Source organism: Pelobates fuscus, chromosome 9 (genome assembly GCF_036172605.1).
Source record: "Pelobates fuscus isolate aPelFus1 chromosome 9, aPelFus1.pri, whole genome shotgun sequence".
NCBI classification, from domain to species: Eukaryota; Metazoa; Chordata; class Amphibia; order Anura; family Pelobatidae; genus Pelobates; species Pelobates fuscus.
Window position 1 is genome coordinate 170,165,249 of NC_086325.1, and position 11,017 is coordinate 170,176,265.

Consider the following 11,017-nt stretch of genomic DNA (forward strand, 5'->3'; position numbering starts at 1 on the left):
GCTGTGGACCTCGAGGCAGACCTACGATATTTGGTCACCGAGGAATGGAACCTAGAGGGGGATTACCTGCGACTCATCAATGAGGCCTGGGAAGAGACAACCGGTCCTCCCGCCCAACAGCAACCAGCAGTACCCGAGGTAGCAGAGTTCCTAGACTGGTCCTGTGAGCAACCCCAGGGAGATGAAGGTGTCGTCCTTCCTCCCCAGCGGCAGGCTGAGTTACAGGGGGCAGAGGTTGTTATTCCTGCCCCCCAGCAGCAAAGTGATGTGCCGGGAGGGCAGTGTGAAGTGAAGGGAGAGGAGAGCATCGTCCTTCCTCCCCAGTGGCAGCGTACACCCCAGGGAGATGAAGGTGTCGTCCTTCCTCCCCAGCGGCAGGCTGAGTTACAGGGGGCAGAGGTTGTTGTTCCTGCCCCCCAGCAGCAAAGTGATGTGCCAGGAAGGCAGTGTGAAGTGAAGGGAGAGGAGAGCAGCGTCCTCCCTCCCCAGCGGCAGTGTGTGCCCCAGGGAGCTGATGGTGTCGTCCATCCTCCCCAGCGGCAGTGTGTCCTGCAGGGAGCAGAGACAGTCAGTCTCGCACCCCAGCAGCCGGAAAAGAGAATGAAAGGGGAGACAGCTGGTCCCCCTTTCCACCAGCAGAGAGAGTGGCAGGGAGAGGAGCCTGCTAACCCCCCTCCCCAGCGGCAGTTTACCGTCCAGAGAGAGGAGCTTGTTACACCCTCTCTCCAGCGGCAGCCTAACTCACCAAGGGGAGATGTTACGCCCCACAACTGTGCAGATGGGACCGTAGTCTCTGCACTTACAGCACAAGGAGTAGGGACGGTCGGTCCTGTTCCACAGCCTCAGAGTGATGTATCCAAAGGGGAGACAGTCGGTCTCTCCCTCCGACAGCCGAGATGTGCACCTAAAGGGGAGACAGTCAGTCTCCAGCAACCCGGCGCTCACCAGACTACTCCCGTGGTAGTGCTGGCAACAGGACAGAGTACCGCTGGTCTCTGCCCCCTCAGCGACCCACCAAGGCAGCCTACCGGTCTCCCACACAGCAGTGGTGAGACACCAGAACCAGGACAAAATTCTTCCTCACCCAGATGTAGTAACCGGTTAGTGTGGGTGGGCTGCTCTGTTATTTCTGTTTTGTGGGTGGGTTGCTGGACTAACCAGGGCACTGACCGGCAGAAAGTCAGGTACCCTGTTAGTCTAATTGGCAAAGGGGAGAAATGTGGCGAAACCAGCTTCGCCACTGTGAACTGGAGAGGCCTGGCTGCTAGCCTCCTGCCCGCTGACTATGGCCCCTGGACATATTGCACATTAAAGACTATATTTGGGCATGTACTAATTTATATTGCTGCTACTGGCCCTTTAAAATCAGCAATGGACATTTTGGGACTACTGTCCCTTTAAGACTGTGGAGCGTAGTACAGTAATCCTGCCTTTAATACTTTCATGTAATGTATTATGTGTCCTCTGGGTGGCCGCCATTCGGGAAACAACCACGTGGCGGCGGCCATCTTAAACTACCGAACAGCGGTGTTTTGCCGTCGAGTGTCTGGAACTAAAATCGGACACTTGACTAGGCAAACACCGCTGAGACCTCCATACTTCCAGAAATTCGTATGGAAACTACCGAATGACCCGCCGTTCGGTAGAAAGAACCCCACAAACAAGGGAATTCATTCAAACCCTCTCCAGGCTCTATAACACAGGCAATTCGTCTGTTTCATTCACTTGTTTGTGACCGACCGCAGGGCCAAAATGCATGGAACTGTTTTCGGATACTTTACCCATGCGGTCGGTCAATACTTTAAAGTCCCATAACTCCCGAACCGTTTATCCGAATGGGCTGATTCTTGCATATGTTGTCCCCCTGAATAAGGGCTATCAGGGGATACCTGTTTTGGAGGTGTAGCCTATGTATTTGGGGTACATCCAGGAATTGGGGAAAAAGGTGTACGGTATAATTGTGTTAAGTGTTAATCTAAGGGGAGGAAATGTGTGGGAGGTACATCCATGTGATTGGTTAATTTCATCCTCCCCCTGGGAGTGTCCTGTATGTACTTGTTTGTAATAAAAGCCAGACTGGGTGTCCCAGTCTTGAGTCTTGCTTAACCCTCAAAGCGATGTGTCGTCTCGGTCTTTGGGGGAATGGGATTGTATGCTGACTGCCAAGAGTGTAAGCCGATGTCTGCTTTTCTTGTTCAGCTGTTCCAGTGTTCGTGTGGTTCCAGTCGGGAGAATGGTGTTTGCAGTAGCTGCCTGTGCATCTGGAAAGGGGATTATCGCCTAAACTGGGTTTTATCCTCTTGTAAGTGAAACGGTCCGTTACAGTAACATAGTAATATAGTAACACGGTAACATAGTAACACGGTAACATGGTAACATAGTAACACGGTAACCTAGAATATAGTAACATGGTAATATAATAACATGGTAACATAGTAACACGGTAACCAAGTAATATAGTAACACGGTAACCAAGTAATATAGTAACACGGTAACCAAGTAATATAGTAACATGGTAATATAGTAACACAGTAACCAAGTAATATAGTAACATGCTAATATAGTAACACGGTAACCAAGTAATATAGTAACATGCTAATATAGTAACACGGTAACCAAGTAATATAGTAACACGGTAACCTAGAATATAGTAACATTGTAACATAGTAATATAGTAACACGGTAACCAAGTAATATAGTAACATGCTAATATAGTAACACGGTAACCAAGTAATATAGTAACATGGTAACATAGTAATATAGTAACACGGTAACCTAGAATATAGTAACATTGTAACATAGTAATATAGTAACACGGTAACCAAGTAATATAGTAACACGGTAACCAAGTAATATAGTAACATGGTAACATAGTAATATAGTAACACAGTAAACAAGTAATATAGTAACACGGTAACCTAGAATATAGTAACATTGTAACATAGTAATATAGTAACACAGTAAACAAGTAATATAGTAACACGGTAACCTAGTAATATAGTAACATGGTAATATAGTAACACGGTAACCAAGTAATATAGTAACATGGTAATATAGTAACACGGTAACCAAGTAATATAGTAACACAGTAAACAAGTAATATAGTAACACGGTAACCTAGTAATATAGTAACATGCTAATATAGTAACACGGTAACCAAGTAATATAGTAACATGGTAATATAGTAACACGGTAACCTAGAATATAGTAACATGGTAACATAGTAATATAGTAACATGGTAATATAGTAACACGGTAATATAGTAACACGGTAACCTAGAATATAGTAACATGGTAACATAGTAATATAGTAACACAGTAAACAAGTAATATAGTAACATGGTAATATAGTAACATGGTAACATAGTATTACAGTAACATGGTAACATTGTCTATTACTGTGACAGTGTATGAGAGAGTGTCTGTTACTGTGACAGTGTATGAGAGAGTATCTATTAGTGTGAAAGTGTAAGAGAGTGTCTGTTAGTGTGACAGTGTAAGAGAGAGTGTCTGTTAGTGTGACAGTGTAAGAGAGTGTCTGTTAGTGTGACAGTGTAAGAGAGAGTGTCTGTTAGTGTGACAGTGTATGAGAGAGTGTCTGTTAGTGTGCCGGTGTAAGAGAGTGTCTATTAGTGTGCCGGTGTAAGAGAGTGTCTGTTATTGTGACAGTGTATGAGAGAGTGTCTGTTAGTGTGACAGTGTAAGAGAGTGTCTGTTAGTGTGACAGTGTATGAGAGAGTGTCTGTTAGTGTGACAGTGTAAGAGAGAGTGTCTGTTAGTGTGCCGGTGTAAGAGAGTGTCTATTAGTGTGCCGGTGTAAGAGAGTGTCTGTTATTGTGACAGTGTATGAGAGAGTGTCTATTAGTGTGACAGTGTAAGAGAGTGTCTGTTAGTGTGACAGTGTATGAGAGAGTGTCTATTAGTGTGACAGTGTAATAGAGTGTCTATTAGTGTGACAGTGTAAGAGAGTGTCTGTTAGTGTGACAGTGTATGAGAGAGTGTCTATTAGTGTGACAGTGTAAGAGAGTGTCTATTAGTGTGACAGTGTAAGAGAGTGTCTGTTAGTGTGACAGTGTAAGAGAGTGTCTATTAGTGTGCCGGTGTAAGAGAGTGTCTGTTAGTGTGACAGTGTATGAGAGAGTGTCTATTAGTGTGACAGTGTGAGAGAGTGTCTATTAGTGTGACAGTGTAAGAGAGTGTCTGTTAGTGTGCCGGTGTAAGAGAGTGTCTGTTAGTGTGACAGTGTATGAGAGAGTGTCTGTTAGTCTGACAGTGTAAGAGAGTGTCTGTTAGTGTGACAGTGTATGAGAGCGTGTCTTTTAGTGTGACAGTGTAAGAGAGTGTCTGTTAGTGTGAGTGTATGAGAGAGTGTCTGTTAGTGTGACAGTGTATGAGAGAGTGTCTGTTAGTGTGACAGTGTAAGAGAGTGTCTATTAGTGTGACAGTGTAAGAGAGTGTCTATTAGTGTGAGAGTGTAAGAGAGTGTCTATTAGTGTGACAGTGTAAGAGAGTGTCTGTTAGTGTGACAGTGTAAGAAGGAGTGTAATAATTAAGAGACAGGTACTCAGACAGATTAAGATGTTCTACACGTCTCTTAGAACATGGCTGCCGAGCGTCATATGATCCCTTAGCGTGTGACTGAGCACAGATTACAGGCCTGTACCATATTCTCTAACATGCAAAGTGTGACCACAAATGGCAAAGCTACCGGTTACTGTGAATGATCCGTTTAACGGGCACAGATACACACGTAATATTACACGTACATTCATTCCACATGTAGACAGCCACTGCGGCCATTTGCTTTACTGCCGCCATAGTCTCACTAATAAATTCAGCTTAGATCGGGAAACGTCCAGCGTGGGGAGATCTCAGTGTCTGGGATTCAACTCGCTATGAGCAGCAGGATACACACCCCATTACCCCCCCCCCCCCATGAGATCGATCTCCGAGTTACTGCACACAGACAGAGATTTTTACTATAACCTCACAATGCAATATATTTACAGGACAGAAAGCCCATTTGCAGTCAGGGGACATTGCTCCGGCTGCTCCGCATCATACAAGTGCATTTCACCAACTCTAGCGACCTTCTTTGTAGAAACAGCTAACTTTAAAATGTGATCCACAGGCGTAGGACGCCGGGGGTTAATGGTCTAAAAATTCATCAATTCTTACACATGGGGGTGAGTGTGAGTATACTGCCATGGGGTGAGTGTGAGTATACTGCCATGGGGTGAGTGTGAGTATACTGCCATGGGGTGAGTGTGAGTATACTGCCATGGGGGGGTGAGTGTGAGTATACTTCCATGGGGGGTGTGAGTGTGAGTATACTGCCATGGGGGGGGGGTGAGTGTGAGTATACTGCCATGGGGGGGTGAGTGTGAGTATACTGCCATGGGGGGGGTGAGTGTGAGTATACTGCCATGGGGGGGTGAGTGTGAGTATACTGCCATGGGGGGGTGAGTGTGAGTATACTGCCATGGGGGGGTGAGTGTGAGTATACTGCCATGGGGTGAGTGTGAGTATACTGCCATGGGGTGAGTGTGAGTGTGAGAATATTTCCATGGGGGGTGAGTGTGAGTATACTGTCATGGAGGGTTAATGTGAGTATAGTGCCATGGGGGGTGAGTGTGAGTATACCGCCATGGGGGGTGAGTGTGAGTATACTTCCATGGGGGGTAAGTGTGAGTATACTGTCATGGGGGGGTGAGTGTGAGTCTACTGCCATGGGGGGTGAGTGCGAGTATACTGCCATGGGGGGGGGGGGTGAGTGTGAGTATACTGCCATGGGGGGGGGGGGTGAGTGTGAGTATACTGCCATGGGGGAGGGTTGAGTGTGAGTATACTGCCATGGGGTGAGTGTGAGTATACTGCCATGGGGTGAGTGTGAGTATACTGCCATGGGGGGTGAGTGTGAGTATACTGCCATGGGGTGAGTGTGAGTATACTGCCATGGGGGGGTGAGTGTGAGAATATTTCCATGGGGGGTGAGTGTGAGTATACTGTCATGGGGGGTTAATGTGAGTATAGTGCCGTTGGGGGTGAGAATACTGCCATGGGGGGGTGAGTGTGAGAATACTTCCATGGGGGGTAAGTGTGAGTATACTGTCATGGGGGGGTGAGTGTGAGTCTATTGCCATGGGGGGTGAGTGTAAGTATACTGCCATGGGGGGGTGAGTGTGAGTATCCTGCCATGGGGGGAGGGGGGTGAGTGTGAGTATACTGCCATGGGGCAGGGTTGAGTGTGAGTATACTGCCATGGGGCAGGGTTGAGTGTGAGTATACTGCCATGGGGGAGTGAGTGTGAGTCTACTGCCATGGGGGGGGGGTGAGTGTGAGTATACTGCCATGGGGGGGTGAGTGTGAGTATACTGCCATGGGGGGGTGAGTGTGAGTACACTGCCGTTGGGGGTGAGTATAGTGCCATGGGGGGGGGGTGAGTGTGAGTATAGTGCCATGGGGGGGGTTAGTGTGAGTATACTGCCATGGGGGGGGGGTGAGTGTGAGTATACTGCCATGGGGGGATGAGTGTGAGTATACTGCCATGGGGGGTGAGAATGAGTATACTGCCATGGGGGGTGAGAATGAGTATACTGCCATGGGGTGAGTGTGAGTATACTGCCATGGGGTGAGTGTGAGTATACTGCCATGGGGGGGGGTGTGAGTATAGTGCCATGCAGTGTGTGAGTATGAGTATACTGCCACGGGGGGTGAGTGTGAGTATACTGCCATGGGGGGGGTGAGTGTGAGTATACTGCCATGGGGGGGGTGAGTGTGAGTATACTGCTGTGAGTGTTTGGACAATATCCGGCATTACATATTGATATAGATATACACCCACCAACCAATCTCCACTCACCTTCAGAAAGCAGACTGAAATGTAACTGCACTCCACTCACACTCAGCTCCTGTAGGTCCTTTGAAGTGTCGCTGTGAGAGTTTAATCCACTCTATGAGTCACTGCTGTCACTTTACCACCAACTAAACTTCTTCCACGCTCACTCCATCCCTGCCCTCACTGCGGCTGCTCCACTCCACCGAGTCCCCTCTTCCTCCACCTCCCTGTCATATAACTGCCTTTAGTGTCACCAATGTCCCTTGACACGGCCAGATCCCTCCTGCAGCCCCGCCCTGGCTACAGAAAGGCAGGACATGGGGTAACTTCATGTCCACTAATGCCCCACATGGCTATTACCCCGGGAGGGTACGTCACTTAGCATTTACTCTAACCTCCCGTTATTTGAGTAAAACCCCATATTCTAACCAAAAGGGATTATAGAAATGTAGGAATGATTTTCTGCTAAAATAATGTAAAAAAAAACAAAACAAAAAAAACTAACCATGAACCCAGTAATATGAAAAGTCTCACATTCACACTCTATATAGAACTTACTGGAACAATGCCTGACGCTGTGCAGGGCTCCAGCATGAAAAGGGTTAAATCATGCCTTAGAATGCTGTGACATAGAATAGGATTAGGGGTGATGTGACGGTAGGTGACAGGGAAAGGGTTAAATCGTGCCTTAGAATGCTGTGACATAGAATAGGATTAGGGGTGATGTGACGGTACGTGGCAGGGAAAGGGTTAAATCGTGCCTTAGAATGCTGTGACATAGAATAGGATTAGGGGTGATGTGACGGTACGTGACAGGGAAAGGGTTAAATCGTGCCTTAGAATGCTGTGACATAGAATAGGATTAGGGGTGATGTGACGGTACGTGACAGGGAAAGGGTTAAATCATGCCTTAGAATGCTGTGACATAGAATAGGATTAGGGGTGATGTGACGGTACGTGATAGGGAAAGGGTTAAATCGTGCCTTAGAATGCTGTGACATAGAATAGGATTAGGGGTGATGTGACAGTACGTGGCAGGGAAAGGGTTAAATCGTGCCTTAGAATGCTGTGACATAGAATAGGATTATGGGTGATGTGACGGTACGTGGCAGGGAAAGGGTTAAATCGTGCCTTAGAATGCTGTGACATAGAATAGGATTAGTGGTGATGTGACGGTACGTGGCAGGGAAAGGGTTAAATCGTGCCCTAGAATGCTGTGACATAGAATAGGATTAGGGGTGATGTGACGGTACGTGGCAGGGAAAGGGTTAAATCGTGCCTTAGAATGCTGTGACATAGAATAGGATTAGGGGTGATGTGACGGTACGTGGCAGGGAAAGGGTTAAATCGTGCCCTAGAATGCTGTGACATAGAATAGGATTAGGGGTGATGTGACGGTACGTGGCAGGGAAAGGGTTAAATCGTGCCTTAGAATGCTGTGACATAGAATAGGATTAGTGGTGATGTGACGGTACGTGGCAGGGAAAGGGTTAAATCGTGCCTTAGAATGCTGTGACATAGAATAGGATTAGGGGTGATGTGACGGTACGTGGCAGGGAAAGGGTTAAATCGTGCCTTAGAATGCTGTGACATAGAATAGGATTAGGGGTGATGTGACGGTACGTGATAGGGAAAGGGTTAAATCATGCCTTAGAATGCTGTGACATAGAATAGGATTAGGGGTGATGTGACGGTACGTGATAGGGAAAGGGTTAAATCGTGCCTTAGAATGCTGTGACATAGAATAGGATTAGGGGTGATGTGATGGTACGTGACAGGGAAAGGGTTAAATCATGCCTTAGAATGCTGTGACATAGAATAGGATTAGGGGTGATGTGATGGTACGTGGCAGGGAAAGGGTTAAATCGTGCCTTACAATGCTGTGACATAGAATAGGATTAGGGGTGATATGACGGTACGTGACGGGGAAAGGGTTAAATCGTGCCTTAGAATGCTGTGACATAGAATAGGATTAGTGGTGATGTGACGGTACGTGACAGGGAAAGGGTTAAATCATACCTTAGAATGCTGTGACATAGAATAGGATTATGGGTGATGTGACGGTACGTGATAGGGAAAGGGTTAAATCATGCCTTAGAATGCTGTGACATAGAATAGGATTATGGGTGATGTGACGGTACGTGATAGGGAAAGGGTTAAATCATGCCTTAGAATGCTGTGACATAGAATAGGATTAGGGGTGATATGACGGTACGTGACGGGGAAAGGGTTAAATCATGCCTTAGAATGCTGTGACATAGAATAGGATTAGGGGTGATGTGACGGTACGTGGCAGGGAAAGGGTTAAATCGTGCCTTAGAATGCTGTGACATAGAATAGGATTAGTGGTGATGTGACGGTACGTGGCAGGGAAAGGGTTAAATCATGCCTTAGAATGCTGTGACATAGAATAGGATTAGGGGTGATATGACGGTACGTGACGGGGAAAGGGTTAAATCGTGCCTTAGAATGCTGTGACATAGAATAGGATTAGGGGTGATGTGACGGTACGTGGCAGGGAAAGGGTTAAATCGTTCCTTAGAATGCTGTGACATAGAATAGGATTAGGGGTGATGTGACGGTACGTGGCAGGGAAAGGGTTAAATCGTGCCTTAGAATGCTGTGACATAGAATAGGATTAGGGGTGATATGACGGTACGTGACAGGGAAAGGGTTAAATCGTGCCTTAGAATGCTGTGACATAGAATAGGATTAGTGGTGATGTGACGGTACGTGGCAGGGAAAGGGTTAAATCATGCCTTAGAATGCTGTGACATAGAATAGGATTAGGGGTGATGTGACGGTACGTGACAGGGAAAGGGTTAAATCATGCCTTAGAATGCTGTGACATAGAATAGGATTAGGGGTGATGTGACGGTAGGTGACAGGGAAAGGGTTAAATCATGCCTTAGAATGCTGTGACATAGAATAGGATTAGGGGTGATGTGACGGTACGTGACGGGGAAAGGGTTAAATCGTGCCTTAGAATGCTGTGACATAGAATAGGATTAGGGGTGATGTGACGGTACGTGGCAGGGAAAGGGTTAAATCATGCCTTAGAATGCTGTGACATAGAATAGGATTAGGGGTGATGTGACGGTACGTGACAGGGAAAGGGTTAAATCATGCCTTAGAATGCTGTGACATAGAATAGGATTAGGGGTGATGTGACGGTACGTGACAGGGAAAGGGTTAAATCGTGCCTTAGAATGCTGTGACATAGAATAGGATTAGGGGTGATGTGACGGTATGTGGCAGGGAAAGGGTTAAATCGTGCCTTAGAATGCTGTGACATAGAATAGGATTAGGGGTGATGTGACGGTACGTGACAGGGAAAGGGTTAAATCGTGCCTTAGAATGCTGTGACATAGAATAGGATTATGGGTGATGTGACGGTACGTGATAGGGAAAGGGTTAAATCGTGCCTTAGAATGCTGTGACATAGAATAGGATTATGGGTGATGTGACGGTACGTGACAGGGAAAGGGTTAAATCATGCCTTAGAATGCTGTGACATAGAATAGGATTAGGGGTGATGTGACGGTACGTGACAGGGAAAGGGTTAAATCGTGCCTTAGAATGCTGTGACATAGAATAGGATTAGGGGTGATGTGACGGTACGTGGCAGGGAAAGGGTTAAATCGTGCCTTAGAATGCTGTGACATAGAATAGGATTATGGGTGATGTGACGGTACGTGATAGGGAAAGGGTTAAATCGTGCCTTAGAATGCTGTGACATAGAATAGGATTAGGGGTGATGTGACGGTACGTGGCAGGGGAAGGGTTAAATCGTGCCTTAGAATGCTGTGACATAGAATAGGATTATGGGTGATGTGACGGTACGTGACAGGGAAAGGGTTAAATCGTGCCTTAGAATGCTGTGACATAGAATAGGATTAGGGGTGATGTGACGGTACGTGACGGGGAAAGGGTTAAATCGTGCCTTAGAATGCTGTGACATAGAATAGGATTAGGGGTGATGTGACGGTAGGTGACAGGGAAAGGGTTAAATCGTGCCTTAGAATGCTGTGACATAGAATAGGATTAGGGGTGATGTGACGGTACGTGGCAGGGAAAGGGTTAAATCGTGCCTTAGAATGCTGTGACATAGAATAGGATTATGGGTGATGTGACGGTACGTGACAGGGAAAGGGTTAAATCGTGCCTTAGAATGCTGTG

The 11,017-nt window shown here is 46.7% G+C and overlaps 1 protein-coding gene across 2 annotated transcripts in view; it reads right to left on the bottom strand.

Moving 5' to 3' along the window:
* GATA1 (GATA binding protein 1) overlaps window positions 1-7,066 on the bottom strand; it is a 33,410-nt gene extending 26,344 nt beyond the window's left edge. For both annotated transcript variants that reach the window (XM_063431816.1, XM_063431817.1), the window contains exon 1: window positions 6,863-7,066. The gene's annotated coding sequence lies outside the window, so the exon portion shown is untranslated. The remainder of the gene's footprint in view (window positions 1-6,862) is intronic.
* Window positions 7,067-11,017: the final 3,951 nt, after the last annotated feature.